Source organism: Muntiacus reevesi, unplaced genomic scaffold (assembly GCF_963930625.1).
Source record: "Muntiacus reevesi unplaced genomic scaffold, mMunRee1.1 SCAFFOLD_133, whole genome shotgun sequence".
NCBI lineage: Eukaryota > Metazoa > Chordata > Mammalia > Artiodactyla > Cervidae > Muntiacus > Muntiacus reevesi.
This window is the reverse complement of record NW_027077824.1, coordinates 237,920-261,025: the sequence shown is the minus strand read 5'-3', so window position 1 is coordinate 261,025 and position 23,106 is coordinate 237,920. Positions and strand designations below refer to the sequence as shown.

The 23,106-nt window shown below is 37.2% G+C and overlaps 1 long non-coding RNA gene across 1 annotated transcript in view; it reads right to left on the bottom strand.

The window, feature by feature from the left end:
- Positions 1-385: 385 nt before the first annotated feature.
- The window catches only part of LOC136155175 (uncharacterized), a 192,981-nt gene continuing 170,260 nt past the window's right edge, over positions 386-23,106 (bottom strand). Inside the window, exon 10 of the long non-coding RNA XR_010660706.1 lies at positions 386-3,649. This is a non-coding gene — a long non-coding RNA (uncharacterized lncRNA). The remainder of the gene's footprint in view (positions 3,650-23,106) is intronic.

The window sequence follows — 23,106 nt, the reverse complement described above, 5'->3', positions numbered from 1 at the left end:
GCAGTACAACTACAAAGCAATTCCAAACAAACAAAATATTTCAAAAAATGTTTTGAGAAATGACAGTTTTTAAAATAAATATGTAATTTTAAAGGAGAGAATATTCTTTTGTATTTATAAATTCTGGAAGTTTGGTTTTAAAAAATTAATCATATAATCAAACTTTATTTTTAAAAAGTTAAGATTTTAGAAACATGAGAGAATTAATTATTACAGACAAATATACTGTGGTCATATAAGTGAATAGAAAATATGAATGAGTAACTGTGTCATTTCAAGGGAGTTTTCAACTTGATCCACTTCTGTTTTCCTCACTATGTCACAGTTACTGATATTTTTTATTACTAGATAAAAGTATACTTGGTAATTAAATCTTCAAAATAAATTATGAACTGTGCCAATTTGAATTTTTACTTCTCATTTTTTTCTTACACTCTGAAAATACAAGATACTCTCCATATACATGGTTTTATAGTTAAAACAATTTATAAATACTTCATTTTGCTAAAATACAAGAGATATAAATGGTTGGTTAATATTTTACCTAGATATATTTTTCTACACCATGCCATCTTTCAATTTAAATGCTTCATACTTCACCATATTTTGGAGAAGAAAATGGCAACCAATCCAGTCCTCCTGCCTGAAGAATTCCATGGACAGAGGAGCGGGACAGGTGCAGTCCATGGAGTCACAGAGAGTCGGATACGACCGTGCAACTAACTTAATTTTTCACCATATTTATCATGCTGCGATGCTCAGCATTTTAAAGTAAATCACATTGACTTCCTGCCCTGGAGTAAGAAGTATACTATATAATTTCCCTTAAGTTTAGCTATAATTGCTGCATTCTTATTCTAAATCCCACAAAATCTGCAGTTTATTTTAATCACAGAAGCATCAAGTATATCCATAAATGTAGAGAATAATGTAATGAACTCCTATGTATCCTCATGTTAGTTCAAACATTATCAACTCATGGGCTTCTTTCATCTATGCTTATAACCACTTCGTCCATTCCCCCTCAACCCAAATTTATTTGAAAAACAAATCTCAGTCATCATACTGTTTCTTCTCTAAAAAAATTCTACATGTATATTTAAAAAGGGATTCTTCCTAAACACAACCACAATGCCATCATTAGAACTACAAAATAAACATTTTCTTAATATTCTCAAATACAGTCAATGCTCACATTTCCTTAACTGCTGTACACATATTTCCCTGACTGTCACACACACACAGAATATTTTTATACTATCAATGACATGTAATCAATAACAAAGCAGTATTCTCTTTTGCCACTAGATGGCACTACTGTATAAATTTCAGAAATCCTGAAATAATGTAGTTGAAAGAGACACACCTTGCCATCCACAGGGTGGACACATTACACAGGAACGATCAGCAAACATAATACAAGATCATATGATGTATTACAAAGTCTAAAAAGTTATTTTTTTGAAAAATAACCATTGTTTCGGATTAACTTTAATCCAATGTAGTAAGTTCCAATGTTTCCAAGTGTCTTCATTCACACATCAGTATTTTAAGACAAAATAAACAGAGCATGGTTTCCTGTTAGTACTATAAAGCTGCTGCTGCTTCTTTTTTTTCAAAAAGCTTCTTGAAAGGAGATACATAAATAACTTCAGTATAAGGGCATAACTGCTATGATACCATACACTAAATCCTGAGGAAATATGTGGATGGCTTTGCAAGGATGTCTGTAAAAACACTCACTGAGCAGTAATCAATTCATGGTTGAATTCAGACATATCTTAAATACTAATATTCATGATGTATATTCATGACCTCATTCCTAAGAGGCCAACCTGGTATTCCATTGCAGAAATTTAAGGATCTGCCTTATAGTGTTACTCTGAGAGACATTCCACATTTCAGCATTTCCATCCATGGAGATAGATCTAAAGGTATGTTAAAATGTTTCACCAAAATGAAGTTTCAATTTGCTCAAGTAGTTTATAAAAATAAAAAACTTGAAAAAGGGACTCAGAATTCTGCACAAGAGACATTCAGATAGGTATGCTAGGAAGAATTCTCTACAAAATATACTTCTGAAGCAGATAAACCATTAGTCTTGCTGGGGAATTTAAATTTTGTATCTTTAAACTTTTAAAACCACGTGTCATGAACAATAATTTTAGATACATTATGCTGATCAGTGTTAAAATATCAAGCTACGCTTTTTTAACCTAGTAGGTAATTGATTCACAGCTGTTTTCATGGTTTGCAGTGAGAAAAAAAAAATGCTTCTTTATAGTCTATAGAAAAAAATATTTCTTTATGAAGGATCTGAGATCAGTATCTTGGAGATCTGTCACTGCTACTGCCACAGAAATAGGCAACACAGTAGAAAAGATTTATGCATAGAAGAGAAAGAGAGAGAGAAAAAGAAAGAAAGGTTCAAATGAGTAAAAGGCTAAACTGCTTTGATAGTGAATAAAAAGGCAAAAGAGGAGCAGCTCAATAGTTCAGTAATACACAGAAGCTTGAAGAATAAGAGAGACCTCAAAATGCATGGAAAAAGAAATAGAAGAGAATAATAAATGAATAAGGAATAAGAGTAGTAAGCAGACAGGAAGAAGAGGGTCAGAAACCCAGATGGTAAAATGGCCAAGGCGCAGAAAAAACACGTAGCAAGAAGGATTTTTTTAAAAGAGAAGGAGGTAACAGTTTTGTTGATGACCTCCAGTTCTATTAAATTCAGTGAGAGGAAAATCTGCCTAACTGGAAATTAAAACAGTTAAAGTTTTGACTGCAATTATTTTGAAATAAGAACATATTTTCCCAGTGAACACTGAATATTTTATAACTTTTCATGGAGGTTATCACAGCTTTGCAATGCTATACAGCAAACCAATTTCAGGGCTTGAGTGTCGTGGACATCTTCTGTTAGTGCAATGACTACTTTTTCAAATAAAGCAATTTAATTCCAGAAGGGCACCCGACAGTCTGTAGCTCAGCTTATGGCAAAACCAGAAATAGAATCAGGTACTAATCTTCACTTCGGGACTCTTCTCATTAGGTCACCCCAAATTTCTTGACGATCTATCACTGCAGCACTTAAGTGATGACAAGATCTGAGGGGGTTGGGGATGATGACTATGCTTTGTTTTAATCCTTAAGATAAATTTGGCAGCTGTGAGGCTAGTTTCTGTGAATTACATAGAATGCTCAGCCTCACTATAGTGATGGTAAAGTTGGTCTCTCATTTTTAAGCTTAAAAATAACTAAGGACTAACTACTTAGTCACTGTGGTTTTATAATCATTTTCTTTATATGATTTGCTGGATGAATTAAAAACATCTGGACTGAAAATATCAATGTTAACTTTTGCGAGAAAGAGTTTACAGATTACTGCTTAACTTAAAAAATACACTTCTAAGTAAGTGAAGTGTCTAACCCAAAGTTTACAGGAAGAAACATGGAATAAAAATGGATAAACTACAATTTAAAGTCACAGTCTTGATACCTTCATATTAGATGCCTCAGTTTCCAGTTTTGTAAGATGATTGAAATTATCTTCTAGCTCTTGTCAAAGATTTGAGTTCTCCATCTTCAGGGCCTCAACTTGCTTTAACAACTGATCATAGGAAGCTGCAGCCATCCTTGGCTACCCCTGGACCTGTAAGGTTAAAAAGGATTTTGAAATTCACTACTGAAAAAATAGAGTGGCTGCTTGTTACAAAGAAAGGGATAAAGAAATAAAACCTCAGAGACATTTAACAAGAACTGTGTTAATGTAGCAGTTTCAGTACCAAAACAACACTGTGTGAGTGGCAGGGCCTTTCTGAGAAGCCGAAATACCGGGGTTTAATGAAAGACAAATAAGAGTTAACATAGAAGAGAACGTCAGTAGTGTTTGAAAAACACCTGCCTTTTCACAGGTGGGTAAGATTTCTATCAGGTTAGAATTTTTTTGAGGTTTCAGAGATATTTTAAATGGTCTTACAGACAAGATTTGGGAAATGCAGTTATTGATAAGAAATATATTTATATTGGTCATATTAATTTATTTCTGGATTTTGCCCAACAGTCACATAATTTTATAGCCCAAATGGATTAATGAGATTAGGTATTGCAGTCTACCACTTTTCATTTGATAAAAGGCTAGTCTTAAACATTATCCATGGGGAAATATGAAGTTCCAAAAAGGCCTCATTAAAAAGGCGGTCATTAAACAAAACAGACACAAGGGAGAGGATTGGATTGAGACTTCAACTCTTTTGGAAAGAAAGATGATAAAAACTGCTAATATAAATTATATTACATTTATCCAAAAGGATGAATACAATAGGCCATGTTATGGCATACGTATCACAGGACCCACTGTGCTCACATTGAGGCTGAAAGACACTTGAAGAAAACAGATGATTTTAGGAGTAGAGACTGTCAAAGAGAAGCGAAGCACAGCCTTGCTATTAATTACATTACCATGAAAGAAAAGGGGAGAAAAGAAAGATACAGATGATAGTCAGGTAATAAGAGGTCCTTGGCCTGAAGAATTAGAGAATGTTAGAAATTATGTTCAGACTACCGAAGTTCCAAAGACCCAGATCCTCTTTGTAGTTTAATTTCTATGGAATAAAATTCTACCTATCTCTTAAGAGTTAAAAAGTATAACAGAGTCTGTACTCAAGCAATACTTAATAGATCTGGACATAAAAAAAATGTTTCTGCAGTAAAAATCCACTATACGAAATAAGGCAGACAAATTACAACACTGGCTAGTCATGACAATATTGTAGTTCAGCAACTGGAAGGGATACCCTAACAAGGGAAATCAAGTGACACAGGTCTCCGTCTGTTCTCCAACAGCTAGGGACAATAAATCTGGAAGGAAACAAGAGTCCTGGGTGGTGGGGATCACCCTCAAAAACCTTCATGACTGAAAAGAGTGAGCGCTAGACTAGTATTTGGGGATCCGGGTCTCAGTTTCAGTCTTGGTCGTGCCTTCACCTTTGCCCCTGAATTTTAACTCATTTCACCATTCGTAAAATGGACATTTACTACCTTTTCTAATATAATTTGCAGGGATATTGTTAGAATTGAGAAACAAAAGGATGGTCTAAAAATAAAAGTCCTGTGTAAGTTATATCATGAAAATACACTTACTATGTAACTTCCTTAGTAAGACCTAAAGTTAATCTACTGTTAAAAGCCTTAGTCCTCTGACCAATCGACAAGAGGTGAAGAAGTAATTCACTCTTTTGAAAAAGGACTGAGAAGGTACATGAGAAACAAAGGAGAAATTCATAGGTGGGATCACTTATCTGTTTTGTGTGCATGCATGCTCAGTTGGGTTTGACTCTTTGCAACTCCATGGACTGCAGCCGATCAGGCTCCTCTGTCCATGGGATGATCCAGGCAAAAATACTGGTGTGGGTTGTCATTTCCTCCTCCAGGACATCTTCCTGACCCAGGGATTGAACCCCAGTCTCCTGTGCTGGCAAGCGGTTTCTCTACTACTGAGCCACCTGGGAAGCCCTATCTATTTTATACCATACCACTAAGAAGCAGCTCTACTTACAAAGAGGCAGTACATTAAAAATCATGTGACAAAGGTGGGAATCTGACAGCATTTAGTAACATAAGACCTAAAATTCCTCACTCCAAATAAAATCCTAACAGGCAATTTTCCACTAAAATAGTATAAATAAGAGAAAAAGTAATAATACAGGGAAAGAGAAAATTACTGGAATTATGTTTAGACACAGAGGCTATAACCACATACAATCACAAAAAGAGCCAGATGGACAAAATGAGCAAGAGACTACTGAAAGTGCTTTTTACTGGAACAAAAAAGAATTCAACCCTTTAGGTGGACAATTAAAACATACCATTATTTTTTTTCTCTCTCCCTCCAGAATCAAAACATTTAAGTCATTTCTGCTTTAGAAAACAGGATGTTCTCATATAATTTTATGAGAAAAATACGATGTTTCGAGGTAATACTTTGCCTTATGTCCTTTTAATATGTTGCCGCCATACCTAAGTCAAAATTGCTTAATGCAAAATTTAAAAAATCATAAATTTGTTTTAGAAAGACTTTTAAACAATCACAAGAATTTCATACCAAATATATCGTAAATGCAACTCACCCAGCATCATTTAAAAAAAAAAAAAAAACCTCAAAATTTATCTGATGAAATGGGAAAAATCTTTGAATCTTTAAAACATGCTTCTCAGTAAGCGAAAGGGTTAGCTGCTCAGTCCTGTCCAACTCTTTGAGCGCCATGGATTGGAGCACGCCAGGCTCCTCTGTCGACGGAATTCTCTAGGCAAGCATACTGGAGAAGGGAGTCAATCTCTTTTTCAATGGATGTTCCTGATCCAGGGACAGAACTCAGGTCTCCAGCATTGGATTCTTTCTGAGTCACCAGGGAGACAGGGTGTGCACTAAAAGGATTCTCACCCCTTAAGAGCAGGGTAGGGGAGAAGAGAGTTTTATAAAAGGACTGTTATCTAGACTTTTATCCAAATGGTCACTAGAAACAAATCTACAAGGACCCTAAGATATTAACGCAAGGAGGCAGAAAAGTTTAGGTAGGTAAGGGATACACAATTAGAATTAAATCTGAAAGATTCTTTATTATAAATTAAGAAGTTTGGGATTTTAAAAAAATTAAACTGCTTTTATTCTTTTGGTTTAATGAATTTTAAAAAAGATGTATTTGTCAGTACTATCAGATGGTAATGAAAAAAAAAAAAAAAGAAAATATCAATACAAAAAGAAACCAAAAGAATCATAGAAGACTACTTTGCTCAAGTCTATGTAAGCAAACTTGAAAACCAAATGAAATAGATAATTTACTAGAAAGTGTACTTTTGATACAAACTACTTTGATAAAAACTAACCGCAAGAGATGGAAAATCTAAAATTTACAACAAAAGTCACTGTTGTAAAACTGATATCACCCAACACATTAATAGAGCTACATAGAAGAAAAATATTATCATGCCGAAGGTGATGAAAAGACGCCTTAAAAACTCAATGCCCATTCTTATTGAAAATACTGGATATAAAAGCACACTTTTTAAACACAATATATTTCAGACCCACAATAAGCCAGCACCACCCGATGAGGAAATACTAGATATACTATATTACTAGAGTCAGGGAAAGCCCCATTTTTACCACTGTTACTCATTTTTATCAGTCAACACAGAGAATGAAATTAGAAAGGAATACTACTGGTAGGGGTACAATTAAATAACTAGAATATCCAAAAGAACCAACTAAATATTACTACAACAAGATAATCTAGTAGTTTAGTCAAGTGCAAAACATAAAGAAATCTTTCCTTTCTATGTACAAAGAGAAACCAGATAAACGATAAAATGAAAGAAAAGATCTTATCTATAATTTTTAAAAAAACAGGCATAAACTGAATAAAGAGTTCAAAACATGTATGAGAAAAACTATGGAACACTTCTGAGAGACACAAAGGTAGATTTCAACAAATGGAAAGACATATCTTGTTTCTGTACTAAAGATTCAGTAGCATAATGATGTCCTTTCTCCCTGAGTTAATTTTACATGGTCCCCAAATAAATACTATATAAAAAATTTTTTTTTATTTTGTTTGCTACAGCTAGACAACTGGAAAGAAAAAACAAGCAAAAAAAGGGAAAATATGAAGAGAAGAGCAAGAGTATTCCTATGACATATTAAATAATTGCTGCAAAGCCATTATAAGTAAAAGAGTACGAAGTCAAATGTACTGTATCAGTAAGCTAATTTCTTAGCTCTTATCATTATACTATGGATATATAAGATGTTAACATTAGGAGAAACTAACTGAAGGGTACATAGGAACTCTCTTATTTTTCTCTTTTATAAGTACAAAGTCATTTAAAAATAAAAAGACTTTAAAAAGCTAGGATACTGGCAGATCAACCAAGGGAACACATTTTTTTTAAATTCCAGAAGTATATGAAAAGTTAGTCATAGTAAAGGTAGCATCTCAAAGACATGTAAGAAGATGAACTTGAAATAAGCGGCAAGCATATGACCCAGCAATCCCACTTCTGGGCATACACACCGAGGAAACCAGATCTTAAAGAGACACGTGCACCCCAATGTTCATCGAAGCACTGTTTATAATAGCCAGGACATGGAAGCAACCTAGATGCCCATCAGCAGACGAACGGATAAGGAAGCTGTGGTCCATATACACCATGGAATATTACTCAGCCATTAAAAAGAATTCATTTGAATCAGTTCTAATGAGATGGATGAAATTGGAGCCCATTATACAGAATGAAGTAAGACAGAGAGATAAAGATCATTACAGCATACTAACACATATATATGGAATTTAGAAAGATGGTAATGATAACCCTATACGCAAAACAGAAAAAGAGACACAGATGTACAGAACAGACTTTTGGACTCTGTGGGAGAAGGCGAGGGTGGGATGTTTCGAGAGAACAGCATCGACACATGTATATTATCTATGGTGAAAGAGATCACCAGCCCAGGTTGCATGCATGAGACAAGTGCTCGGGGCTGGTGCACTGGGAAGACCCAGAGGGATCGGGTGGAGAGGGAGGTGGGAGGGGGGATCGAGATGGGGAACACATGTGTATCCATGGCTGATTCATGTCAATGTATGACAAAACCCACTACAATACTGTAAAGTAATTAGCCTCCAACTAATAAAAATAAATGAAAAATAAATAAATAAATAAGTGGCAAGGGCAGCAGGGCAGCCATGAGGAAGCATAAGACGGCACCTATCTCTCAAACTGCACATTAGGGTAAGTTATAGAAGAAACAGGGGTTCAAGTGCTAACAACATCACATGGCATTTAAATTACAGAAGAGAGTTGTGTTTGTAATTAAAAATACTTAAATGGAACATACCCTCTTCCAAGGAGGCTATTATAGAGCAACGAACATTTTAATTTCAACTTATTTGTGAAAGGGTAAGGCACATGGAAGGCTTGTTGGACCTCTGAAATGATTATGTCTATTACTACAATAGGGTTAATAAATCAAGTTCTTAGGTTATATCAAACAAATGGGACAGGTTTTTACTGGGAAAAAAGCATAACTACTTTTAATTAAACAGGATACATCCATGAAGTGGAATATTACACTGGCATTAAAAATGAGGTTGATGTACAAACAAACAAAAAGAAGAGAGAAAACAAGAGAGTATAGATCACTACGTCTCATACTGTTCATCCTGTTTTAGTAAAAAATAAAAGGGTTGTAAAAAGATAAAAATGTCATTGAGAAAAAGTACACTGACTGCCTCTGGAAAGGTCTCAGCTCTGCTGAGAAGATGCCTTCCTTTTCATTGTGTACGTTTTTGTAAAGTTTGAAGATCAGAGCAAAAGGTTAGTTTCTTTAAAAGATTGAATATTAGAGACAGACAAGATCCCAAATATATAAAGTGAACACAGTTTAAAGGTGGGGGGAATTGACTCAAGAAAGAAATAGATAATCTTAATAGTTCTACAACTACTGAAAGCTAGAGGAGTTTAAATGTTTCCCCTTTCCTCTGTCCAACACACACAAAAATACCAGATTCAAATGGCTTTATAAACACCTTCTACCAAACATTTGAGAAATGCATCATTCCAACCTTAACAAAATTAAATTATGTCATAGAAGATAATTAGATACAATTGTATTATGTAATTCATGTGGCATTAAGTGAAAATGCAGAATTATCAAATTATTAATACACAAATATTTATAACTAGATAACATATACTATAAATATTTTGTTAAATTATATAAATTATGATAGTTGTATAATTTATATAGTCTAATAATTATATAAATTTATTAAATTACAGTGATCATAATAATTATGAATTAAAGTTAAATACATACTGTATTTGTAATATGATACTATCTAGCCAACTAGCCTTGTCTTTTTTTAAATGAACTATGTATGTGCACAGAGAAGACTGAAAGATCACTAAAATGTCAAGGGTCTTCCCTGGGTGTAGAAATGATAAAAATCGTGATTTTTCTAAATTTTATAACACTTCTACCAACTAACACACATTATTTCTGTATTTTTTCCTCCAAAAGTTAAGTACCTCTAGTTTGGACACAATTTGAAATCATCACATTTGAAGGAGAAGAAAAGTAAGGGAGCCAAAGGCAGATTCAGGTACATATATAAATTGTGGGGGAGCCTTTCTTAATACAAATTAATTCAAAATTGCTAGTGCTACTGCAAAAGGGCACAGGAACTCCAATTAAAGATTACTATTCACATACATAGAAAACTGAGGCTCAGAGAAATTTCAAGGTTAATTCAGGTCCACCCACAGTGAAGTGGCAAGCCAGTGTTGGTCAAATCCTCATGAGCAGATCATGCTAGACCACCTACCTAGATATACGTACAGTAGGTGCTCTGTATCCTTGGGTTCTCCATTCAACCACTGTGGATTCAACCAGCCACGGGTCAAAAATATACAGAAAAGATCTGGGGAAAGTTCCAAAAGACAAAACTTGCATTTGCCAAGCAGCCTGGCAACTACTTACATAGCACTTACAAGGTTATTATAACAAACCTAGAGACGACTTAAAGTATAATGGGAGGGATATATGTAGACTATATGTAAATACTATACTGTTTTATATTAATAAAAGGGACTTGAGCATCTCTGGGTTTTGATATCCTCCAAGGTCTCAGAACCAACCACTCACAGTTACTAAACGATGACTGTGTTATCTCCCAGAGCAGCTTGTTTCTCCTTCAGAGTCTCATGATTCCTAAAAAGTTACGTGTTCAGTTTGCATTCCCACCAACAGTGTAAGAGGGTTCCCTTTCCTCCACACTCTCTCCAGCACTTGTTGCCTGCAGACTCTTGGATAGCACCCATTCTGACTAGCGTGACATGGTACCTCATTGTGGTTTTGATTTGCATTTCTCTGATAATGAGTGATGTTGAGCATCTTTTCATGTGTCTGTTAGCCATCTGTATGTCTTCTTTGGAGAAATGTCTGTTTAGTTCTTTGGCCCATTTATTGATTGGGTCTTTTATTGTTCTGGAACTGAGCTGCAGGAGTTGCTTGTATGTTTTTGAGATTAATTCTTTGCGAGTTGCTTTGTTTGCTATTATTTTCTCTCATTCTGAAGGCTGTCTTTTCACTGTTGGTGGGAATGCAAACTAGTACAGCCACCGTGGAGAACAGTGTGGAGATTCCTTAAAAAACTGGAAATAGAACTGCCATACGACCGAGCAATCCCACTGCTAGGGATACACACCAAGGAAACCAGAATTGAAGGAGACATATGTACTCCAATGTTCATCGCAGCACTGTTTACAATAGCCAGGACATGGAAGCAACCTAGATGTCCATCGGCAGACGAACGGATAAGAAAGCTGTGGTACATATATACAGTGGAATGTTACTCAGCCATTAAAAAGAATGCATTTGAATCAGTTCTAATGAGGTGGATGAAACTGGAGCCTATTTATACAGAGTGAAGATAGAAAAACACCAATACAGTGTACTAACGCATATACATGGAATTTAGAAAGACGGTAACGATGACCCTATCTATATGCGAGACAGCCAAAGAGACACATGTGTGAAGAACAGACTTTTGGACTCTGGGGGAGAAGGCGAGGGTGGGATGATTTGAGAGAATAGCATTGAAACATGTATATTATCATATGTGAAACAGATCACCCGGACAGGCTTGATGCATGAGGCACGGTGCTCAGGGCTGGTGCACTGGGATGACCCAGAGGGATGGGATGGGGAGGGAGGTGGGAGGGGGGTTCAGGATGGGGGACACATGTACACCCATGACTGATTCATGTCAATGTGCTGCAAAACACACTACAACACTGTAAAGTAATTAGCTTCCAATTGAAATAAATTAATTAATTACCAAAAGAAGTTACGTGTTCAGTTATTATCATCCTAGCACCTAGCGCTGCTCAATAAGCATTTATTGAGTGAATACATTTTTTAAATAATCAGAATAAGTGAAAACAAAAAATCTCAAACAGCTTAGACAGTATCAATAAATTCTCTTGACCCACAACTTTTTATCAATGAGTAACCACAGCTTTCTCTGGAAGATATCTAGAACAAAATCTCTTTAAATGCAAGAGGCATTTCCACATTTTTATGTTCAGTTAGTTATATAACTAAAACTAAAGATAAACAGTTTCGGGTTGTCTTATGGAGTATGGCTAATCTATCAGGCGTCACTATCAAGGTAATCCTTGAAGGTAGGCATATAAGTAAAGGTAAAAGAAATTTAAAAACTGGAATGACTCAAAAATTAACTCTGTCAGAGTTAATTCTGCTTCACTGCTCTTATATGATATTAAAGACGTCAAACATGTATTCCCTGGTGTTATGGTAGTGAATACGCTATATTACATGGTAAGAAGGACTTGGCAGATGTAACTAAAGTTATTAATTAGCAGACTTTAAAAAAAAGGAGACAAGATTCACTGTCACTCGTTTGGCACTTTCTCTGCATGCCATATGGTAGCCTGCAACCCTAAAGAAGGAACACACTCTAAAGAATGAGCTTACATGGGGAAGATGAGCCCCAGAGCACTGTGACCCTTGCCCTAAAGCTCAGAACAATGGCAAAGTTTGTTTTGGCTCTCTTTGGCTGACATTTATCCAATGCTGGCATTGAAAATATCTGCTTTAGTTAAGACCAGTATGGATGCAATAAAGAACCATGTAGTGACATGAGAAAAAAGATCTTCATAACCCACATAATCACGATGGTGTGATCACTCACCTAGAGCCAGACATCTTGGAGTCCGAAGTCAAATGGGCCTGAGGAAGTCTCACTATGAACAAAGCTAGTGGAGGTGATGGAATTCCAGTTGAGCTGTTCCAAATCCTAAGAGATGATGCTTGCTGTCAAAGTGCAGCACTCAGTATGCCAGCAAATTTGGAAAACTCAGCAGTGGCCACAGGACTGGAAAAGGTCAGTTTTCATTCCAACCCCAAAGAAAGGCAATGCCAAAGAATGCTCAAACGACCACACAATTGCACTCATCTCACACGCTAGTAAAGTAATGCTCAAAATTCTCCAAGCCAGGCTTCAGCAATACGTGAACCGTGAACTTCCAGATGTTCAAGCTGGTTTTAGAAAAGGCAGAGGAACCAGAGATCAAATTGCCAACATCTGCTGGATCACCGAAAAAGCAAGAGAGACCCAGAAAAACATCTATTTCTGCTTTGTTGACTTGCCAAAGCCTCTGACTGTGTGGATCACAACAAACAGGAAAATTCTGAAAGAGACGGGAATACCAGACCACCTGACCTGCCTGTTGAGAAACCTGTATGCAGGTCAGGAAGCAACAGTTAGAACTGGACATGGAAAAAACCAAAAAACAACAAACAAACAAAAAATGAACTGGACATGGAACAACAGACTGGTTCCAAATAGGAAAAGGAGTATGTCAAAGCTGTACATTGTCACCCTGCTTATTTAACTTATGTGCAGAGTACATCATGAGAAATGCTGGGCTGGAGGAAGCACAAGCTGGAATCAAGACTGCCGGGAGAAATATCAATAACCTCAGATATGCAGATGATACCACCCTTATGACAGAAAGTGAAGAAGAACTAAAGAGTCTCTTGATGAAAGTGAAATAGAGGAGAGTGAAAAAGCTGGCTTAAAGCTCAACATTCAGAAAACGAAGATCATGGCATCCGGTCCCATCACATCATGACAAACAGATGAGGAAACAGTGGCTGACTTTATTTTTCTGGGCTCCAAAGTCACTGCAGATGGTGATGGCAGCCATGAAATTGAAAGACGCTCACTCCTTGGGAGGAAAGTTATGACCAACCTATACAGCATATTAAAAAGCAGAGACATTACTTTGTCAACAAAGGTCCGTCTAGTCAAGGCTATGGTTTTTCCAGTGGTCATGTACGGATGTGAGAGTTGGACTATAAAGCAAGCTGGGCACCGAAGAATTGATGCTTTTGAACTGTGGTACTGGAGGAGACTCGAGAGTCCCTTGGACTGCAAGGAGATCCAACCAGTCCATCCTAAAGGAGATCAGTCCTGGGTGTTCATTGGAAGGACTGATGCTGAAGCTGAAACTCCAATACTTTGGCCACCTGATGTGAAGAGCTGACTCATTTGAAAAGACCCTGATGTTGGGAAAGACTGAGGGCAGGAGGAGAAGGGGACGATGGAGGATGAGATGGTTGGATGGCATCACCAACTCGATGGACATGGGTTTGGATGGACTCTGGGATTTGGGGATGGACAGGAAGGCCTGGTGTGCTGCAGTTCATGGGGTCGCACAGAGTCAGACACGACCGAGTGACTGAACTGAGCTGAACTGAGAGACATGAGAAAGTTACCTTGTAACTTGTAAGGAATAACTCTTACAACCACAGTCAAACTCCTATGATTCAAGTAGGCCAATTCCAGAGCACTATGGTCCTGGACATTTTGACATGGACTTTCCTTGAGAATGGAGGTCACTTCCGTCTTGTTTGTATGTGGCTTTTGGATTAAAATCTTTGCTTGCTCAGCAATACACATCAGTGCCTAGTACTGTGCTGGTTGTATAGTACACTCTCAATAAAGGAGGGGGAGGGTGGCCCTGAGTGGGCCCAATGTAATCACATGAACCCGTAAATGCGGGGCTTCCCTGGTGGCTCAGTAGTAAAGAACTCGCCTGCCAATGTAGGAGATGCAGGTTTGATCCCTGTGTGGGGAAGATGCCCTGGAGAAGGAAATGGCAAGCCACTTCAGTAGCCTTGCCTGGGAAATCCCACAGACAGAGGAGCCTGATGGGCTACAGTCTATGGGGTTGCAAAGTCAAACACAACTTATCGACTAAACAACAATTCTCAGGCTTCGAAATTAAATTAGAATACATTTCAAATCCCTTACCTCTGCTTACAAGACTGTATAACCTACCTCCTGCTTCCATTCCCACCCTCTTCCCCCACCTCCCCCGTTCTTTCCTCTCTCTAATGCCTTTGCACTGTCTGTCTTTCAGTTCGAGAACTCTGCTCCCAAATCTTCAAATGACTGCTCCACTGTTATCGTTCAGCTTTGGCATAAATGTCACATCTTCAAAGAGATCTTCCATCGCCATCAAATCAACACTGGTACTCTCCTTAAACCTTCTATCATATACACTGTTTTCTCCTCAAAACATTTAACATCTAAAAGGCTCTAGGCATCTATCTGTTTATTTAATTTTGTCTCCCTCATTATCATTCCCAAACTAGAACATAAATTTCATGAGGATAGGGACCTGGATTCTCATGCACTGCTGTTGCCTTCACACCTACAACAGTGTTTGGGGCACAGCAGACATCCAATAACACTGCTGAATGTATGAATGTAGATGATACAAAGAGGAGTAAGATATCAACTTACAAATGTGCACAAGAAAAGTTTTAATACGAGGTAACATCTGTACCAAAGGATGAGAGATTTGATAATTTCTGGCTAGGCAATCAAGAATGAGTTCAGAGAGAAAGTAGCAAGAGAAGTAGCCTTTAAAGATATTTAGTAATTTTAGGGCAGTTTTACATTTTGTCTGGTAGGCTAAAACCTTTAGACATCTTCTTATAGGCAATGAAAAATACAGACATTTCAAATAAGGAAGGATACATGATTATGGCAAGATTTACAAAAGTTAATAGAACCAGTTGATATTTCTTACTTTAGAGAAGAAATAACCAAGCATTATATGCATATACTACTAATTTATAGTTAAAACTAATGACCAAAGACTTTTTCAATTGAAAAACATAACAACAGGAAAAAAAAACACAAAATTTTACACTCTATAATAAACTTAATTGTTTTAATTAGTCTTATTTTGACAATTTTGACAGCATACTTACTAATTTATGTTTTTAATAAGACAAAGAACTAAAAAATCACCTCTGACAATCATTTTACCAAATTAAAAAATATTCAAACATCTCCTCGTTAGTAAAGGAAACGTTTTTTCTAAATTCTTAATGTGCTCTAATCTGATAAAATTCCACTTTCTGGTCATCCAATGATTTAAGCAATCTTTCGTCTGGGGAAAAAAAAAATCAAATTCTGATTAATTTTTTTTTAATAAATGTTTAAAGCAGAATTTTATGTCTCCCCATGTGTCTTTTTAAAATCATGTCTTGTTGTCTTGTTTAATGTTTTCAGCTTTGATCTTTACTAAAAACCTAAAACAGCTATAACACTGCTCCCAAAGGTACAATTTACAATACAAACTTAGAAACCCTCCTCCATAAAGATGAGATGTCAACACTAAAGAGTTCAGGGACTTAAATTACCAAAACAGCACCAAATGTTTATGGTATCACTGTGAATTCAAGAAAAAGGAGCACACAGAATGAGTTTTTAAAAAATAGCCTTTTTTCCAAAACACAATTAAAACTACCATCACCTTAACATTTAAAATACTTAGATCACTTGTCCAATCATTTTATCAGTTTATAGCACACAAAAGAGCCCTGGAAATACATTTGATTTGATAAGAAAAAGTCCAATTTTTAAGTTGACATTAAAGACAAAATCTACTGTATATGCAAGAATAAATTTATGGCGTAACAATGATGTTTATTTATTAGAACCTCAAACCAAATACTTGGGTCAAGACTTTTATTCTTACACGGTATCCTCAAGTTCTTACCTTGGATGAGAAAACAATGACCTTTTCAATACCCGATATACTGAAGATAGCATTGCCTAATTCTATACTACCATTTCCTGCTTTTTTTAATGTCGTCCCTCCCTCCTGCTTTATGCTGAATTTTAGCATGTAAGGCAATGTATAGCCTATAAAATTATTTCATTTCTGAGTATCTGAAGATAAATGTTTTCTATTACAGGGTAAACAATCCAAATTTATTCTTAAGTAAAATGACAAAACCAAATCTACCTGGCATTACTGGATTGTGTCAATCAAATCAGAAACCTCTGGGTCACTTGCACTACTCAGAGTAGATCTAATACACAGATTCATTTTAGGGATTGAGAGAATGAATCACAGTAAGAGTTCAACACGAACACTTAACACTATAAAAGTGAAAGAGAGAAAGGAAAATCAAGGCAAACTAACAAATTTAATTCCTTCTTTCAATATAGATAAATATTTTTAAAACTGAAACTTATATTTACTTCATAAATCTTTAAAAAAACTTTCTTTGCCAAGTCCCGTAAGATCGGTAGAATTGTAGTGCTTCTACACTGCTTCTCTTCTATTAAAATAGAAAAAGCAGCACTGCTTCTATCAAAGGTCAATACCCTAACGTGGGCATGGAGTCCAACTACTCCTGTCTTTGCAAGAAAACCACTGACTAACCTCTCTCTCTCCCGTATAGTCAGTTTCTCCTCTTCTACTGAACCACTATCATGAACAAATGTGCTCTATTATTACACATCTTAAGAAATTCCTCAGGACTTCCCGATAGCTCAGATGGTAAAGAATCTGACTGCAATGCAGGAGACCTGGGTTCGATCTCTGGGCCAGGAAATTCCTCTCCTGACCTCAGCTCCCCTTCACCTCCCCCGCCCCACCAATTAGATATGACCATTTCTTTGTTCTACTCACAGCAAAACTTCTTCATCTAGTGGCCTTCATTTCCTATCTCTATTTTCTCACCTTTAATTTACTCTTTAACCCACCCTAATCCTAAACAATCTCCTGAAACTCAATTGTCAAGGTCACTAATGACTACCCAGCGGCCTAATTCCATTGCCTCATCTTAGTACAGTAACCTCTTCAGGAACATTAGACCAAGCAGACCACTCTCTTCTACTTGAAGTAGATGTCTTCTCTTGTCCTCTACTTGTTCTTCTGGCTTTCCTCCTCCCTCTGATTTCCTCTATTGGTTTGTTTTGTCTCTTCAGGCGTCTTCTAAAACATGAGTGCCTGAGGACTTGTACCAGGACTGCTTTCTCTCCTGTTTTCTCACCTACTCCCAAGGCTTTAACGTCAATAACCTCAGACATGCAGATGACACCACCCTTATGGCAGAAAGTGAGGAAGAACTAAAGAGCCTCTTGATGAAAGTGAAAAATTTGGCTTAAAGCTCAACATTCAGAAAACTAAGATCATGGCATCTGGTCCCATCACTTCATGGCAAATAGATGGGGGAGCAGTGGAAACAGTGGCTGACTTTATTTTTGGGGGCTCCAAAATCACTGCAGATGGTGATTGCAGCCATGAAATTAAAAGACGCTTGCGCCTTGGAAGGAAAGTTATGGCCAACCTAGACAGCCTATTAAAAAGAAGACATTATTTTGCCAACAAAGGTCCACGTAGTCAAGGCTATGGTTTCTCCAGTGGTCATGTATGGATGTGAGAGTCGGACTATAAAGCAAGCTGAGCGCCGAAAAATTGATGCTTTTGAACTGTGGTGTTGGAGAAGACTCCTGAAGAGCCCCTTGGACTGCAAGGAGATCCAACCAGGTCATCCTAAAGGAGATCAGCCCTGGCTGTTCATTGGCAGGACTGATGCTGAAGCTGAAACTCCAGTACTTTGGCCACCTCATGCAAAGAGTTGACTCATTGGAAAAGACCCTGATGCTGGGAGGGATTGGGGGCAGGGGGAGAAGGGGAAGACAGAGGATGGGATGGTTGGATGGCATCACTGACTCGATGGACATGGGTTTGGGTGGACTCCAGGAGTTGGCGATGGACAGGGAGGCCTGGCGTGCTGCAGTTCATGGGGTCGCAAAGAGTCGGACACGACTGAGTGACTGAACTGAACTGAATGATGTTATTAAATCTCGAATTTAAATCCTAACCCTCTTCTGTGAATATCCAACTATCTATCTGATATTTCACTTGGATACATTTAAAATAAACAGATACCTGATTCACAAATTTCCTGGCCCTCTCCCTATGAGACTTAAATCTTCAAATACCTACTCCTCTGAAGATTTCTGTCACAAAGAATACAGGGACAATTTTTTTTTTCTTCTCTTACAGGGGCAGCCTTGCTCTTCCACACTATTACAGCAGCCTGAGTATGTATGTGCTAAGTCACTTCAGTCGCGTCTGACTCTTTCCACCCTATGGACAGTAACCCACCAGGCTCCTCTATCCATTGGATTCTCCAGGCAAGAATGCTGGAGTGGGTTGCCATGTCCTCCTCCAGGGGATCTTCCCAAACCAGGGATTGAACCCACGTATCTTACATATCCTGCCCTGGCAGGTGGGTTCTTTACCACTCACACCACCTTATTTTGTGAAGAGTATAGTCAGAATTCATTATTTTCTGAATAAAAACGCCCTATATACAGTGAGGGTTCTGAATGACACCTGGATCCAATGGCTAGATTAAAGCAGTAACATCAATAGATAAGGCAGGCAAGATCTCAGCACCACATTAAAGCTCGAGGATGTATTCTACAATTTCTAAGAGGAAGCCAGAATACTAATTCTTTAGATATTCCCAGATTACGTGAATGTTGTTCTTATCAGGCATCAAATACAACAAAAAATAAATCACTGTGAAAACGTTGGCAATCAAACAGGCATTTTCCTGAGCAATGCATAATAGAAAAGTATGCAGCACCCGAAAAGCATTACTTTTTTGAATAAATTCACCTTGAGATTACCAAAAACACCAGCTGTAAGATCGCTGATCCAATGCTTATTTAAATGGGGAGTGGCACCAGAGCCACTTTCAAAGACTATCCTTAAAAATCTTTAAATTCTGATATGCAAGCTTTAGCACAGTGTTCACCTATGCTGAACAGAGCTGACCTGAGTGACCAGTGGCTTCCCAGTGGCTCAGCAGTGAAGAATCCACCTGCCAATGCAGGAGACGCAGGAGACTCGAATTCGGTCCCTGGGTCAGAAGATCCCCTGGAAGAGGACATGGCAACCCACTCCAGTATTCTTGCCTGGAGAATCCCAAGAGCAAAGGAGCCTGCTGGGCTACTGTTCACAGGGTCACAAAGAATTGAACATGACTAAGCACACATGAGTGACCAATAAAACATTGCAGAAGCGTGTGACTTCTGAGGCTACGTCACTGTAAGACACTGTGGCTTCTACCCTGGTCCCTTGGATTGCTTACTGTGGAGCCAGCCTCTGGGTTATCAGGACACTCAGGCCACTCAGGTAACCTTATGGAAAGGTCAACCTTTGGGTCCCAGGATGGCCTTTCCATAAGGTTACCTGAGTGTCCTTACAATGACTACCAACTTGCCAGCCAGATGAGTGAGTGAATGACCCCGGAAGCCGATCCTCTAGCCCTACTCAGCACTTCTTGCTCATGTAGACAGAGAATAAGCAAAATACACAGATTCTTTCACCTTACTGTAATCCATAACAGAAATTCCTCCTAACCACCCCCTTGAATAACTAGCAAATGAGCCATCCTTGTCAGAATTTCCCCAATTATCTTAACCACGGGACCACTTCTGTTAAAGCCCAAACCAGTAGGATTTCGAAACTGAAGGACTGGCTAATCAGACTGAAGCAGAAAGCTGTTTATCCTCTTCCAGTATCTGCTTTGTAACTTTTCAAGTAAAAAAAACTGTTCTGGAGCTTGAATGAGAGTTATCATTATGATTTAAAATGCATGTTCTAGAATGCTACCTTGTGATGAAGACACAGATTAGAGTTTACCACAGTAGTGTATATATTTGCCCACCTAACAAGCTGAATTTGCAAAACTTGGGTTTCTGTAGACTACAGTGTGAAAAGCTAATCAAGAAACTGGTCACAGTGATTACACTGTTACCTGTGTTAATCACACAGTGATTGCTTCTGTGGAGGGGACATGTGTAACTAAGAGACAGGGATGAAAAGTCAAAGTGTGAGTCATTCAGTTGTGTCTGATTCTGTGACCCCCATGGACTATAGCCCACCAGACTCCTCTGTGCAGGAAATTCTCCAGACAAGAATACTGGAGTGGGTTGCCATTCCTTTTCCAGGGTGTCTTCCCAACCCAGGAACTGAAGCAGGGTCTCCTGCATTGCAGGCAGGTTCTTTTCCGTCTAAGCCACCAGGGAAGAGACAGGGACAGCATATTTATTTTCATTTCATTTTCTCTTGCAGGTTTTGATATGTATACTGCACGCCGGTAATATCTGCTCAAGAATATAAATCTTTAAGTCTCTTCCTGACAAAACTACATTTTTTAACGTTTAAAATAAGAGAAACCTAAAACAACTTCAGTACTTATTCAAAATCATGCTCATTACTTTTTAAATTCAACCAAGTAAGACATTATCTCAGTATCTTATTAGTGCCTACTTTTGAAGCAAGTTACATGTTACAATGCTAGAAACACCCAAGATGATACGACAAGAAACAATCAGGCTTTGATAACATAAAAGCAGAATATGATTTTTTAAAACCACGTATGTAGATCAGCCTTAGAAAACAATAAAAAGAAAACTGGTGTTGTTATATCAATCCCAGACAAACTAGACCTTCATGCAAAAAGCACTTTCAGAATAAAAGTGGAATACTTCGTAACAGTAAGTCACTAAGCAGATGTAACTATTACACATTTCTATCCAACTACTAGGTTTCCCTGATGGCTCAGCAGGGGAAGAATCTGCTGGCAACGCATGAGACACAGGAGATGTGGGTTCAATCCCTGGGTCGAGAAGATCCCCTGGAGAAGGAAATGGCAACCCACTCCAGTATTCTTGCCTAAAAAATCCCAAGGACAGGGGAGTTCGGAGGGCTACAGTCTAAAGGGTTGCAAAGCATCAGACATGACTGAGCAACCAAGCACAGTGTATATATATGTTCATCTACTAGCAATGTCTCAAATAAATAAAGCAAAAGCTGAGAGAATACAAGGGGAAATATCTACAGTGGTAAACGGGATATTTTAATACACTCTTGTCTGTGTAATTGATACAAGCAAACAAAAGGTCACTTATGACCCTGAAGATTTGAAATACGGGATTAACCAGCAAGATCCAATGTAAATATATTAGAACACCACATTCAATAGCTATAGGGAAAAAATAATATACTGGGGCCACAGTGCAGATCTCAAATGTTAAAGGTCTGAAATCACAGACCTTTGAAACACTGAGATTGTTCTCTGATGACATTGCTATGTTGTTAAGAGTTCTCTGATGACATATCTTATGTTGTTAGAAATAAAAGACATTTGAAAACAACTAGAAAATCTCCATGTGTTCAGAAATCGAGAAATATAATACATTCAACTTATCCAAGTGTTAAAGTAGATACCAGTGAAAATTAGAAACCATTTTAAAGTGAATTATAAAAGTACTATATATTAAAATTTGAGTAATGTTGCTAGCTGAAACAGTACTTAGAGGGAAATGCTCAGCCTTAAATGCATATATTTAAAAGGGAGAAATGCTGAAAAGTAGTGATCTACAAGAGGTTAGCAAAAGAACAAAAAAGTAAATCCCAAACAGTAGAAGGAAGGAAATAAAGAGCGGAAATCAATGCAATAGAGAACAAATATGTAATAAAAAGAAAAGGAATCAGCAAGATTCAAAATTTGGTTCCTTTGAATGACTACTAAATTCCCAGGGAGACTGAATGAGGAAAAACAGAAGGTAGTTTTAGCCTATAACAGATACAATAAGATAATTCTTTACTGCAACCATTAAACGGATACTAATATTTATTATAAATAATTTTATGCTAGTAAATTTAAAAAGTTTAGATGAAAAGGACAACTTCTTAGGGGGAAAACTACCAAAATAATCAACAGAAAATCTGAGAAGGTTAAAAATTAAAAATCAAAGGAGTAATTAAAAATCTTTCTATAAAGAAAATTACCAGCCCAGATGGCTTCTCGGCCAGATTCTCACAGAAATTTAATGGAACAATTCAGTCCTACTTAAACTTTTTCAGAATAGAAAATGAGGGTCAGCTCATTTTATAAGGCTAGTATGAGATAACCGCTGATTTCAAATCCTGACAAGGACAATATAGGCCACCTCACTGATACAAAACTATTAACAGAATATCAAACTGAATCCAGAAATACATAAAAAGAGTAATACTGTAAAACCAAATTAGGTTTACCTCAGAAATCAGGTTAGGTTTAAGATTTTAAATAATATGTAATTCAATATATTAACATAGTGAAGGAGAAAAGTCATACAGTAATGA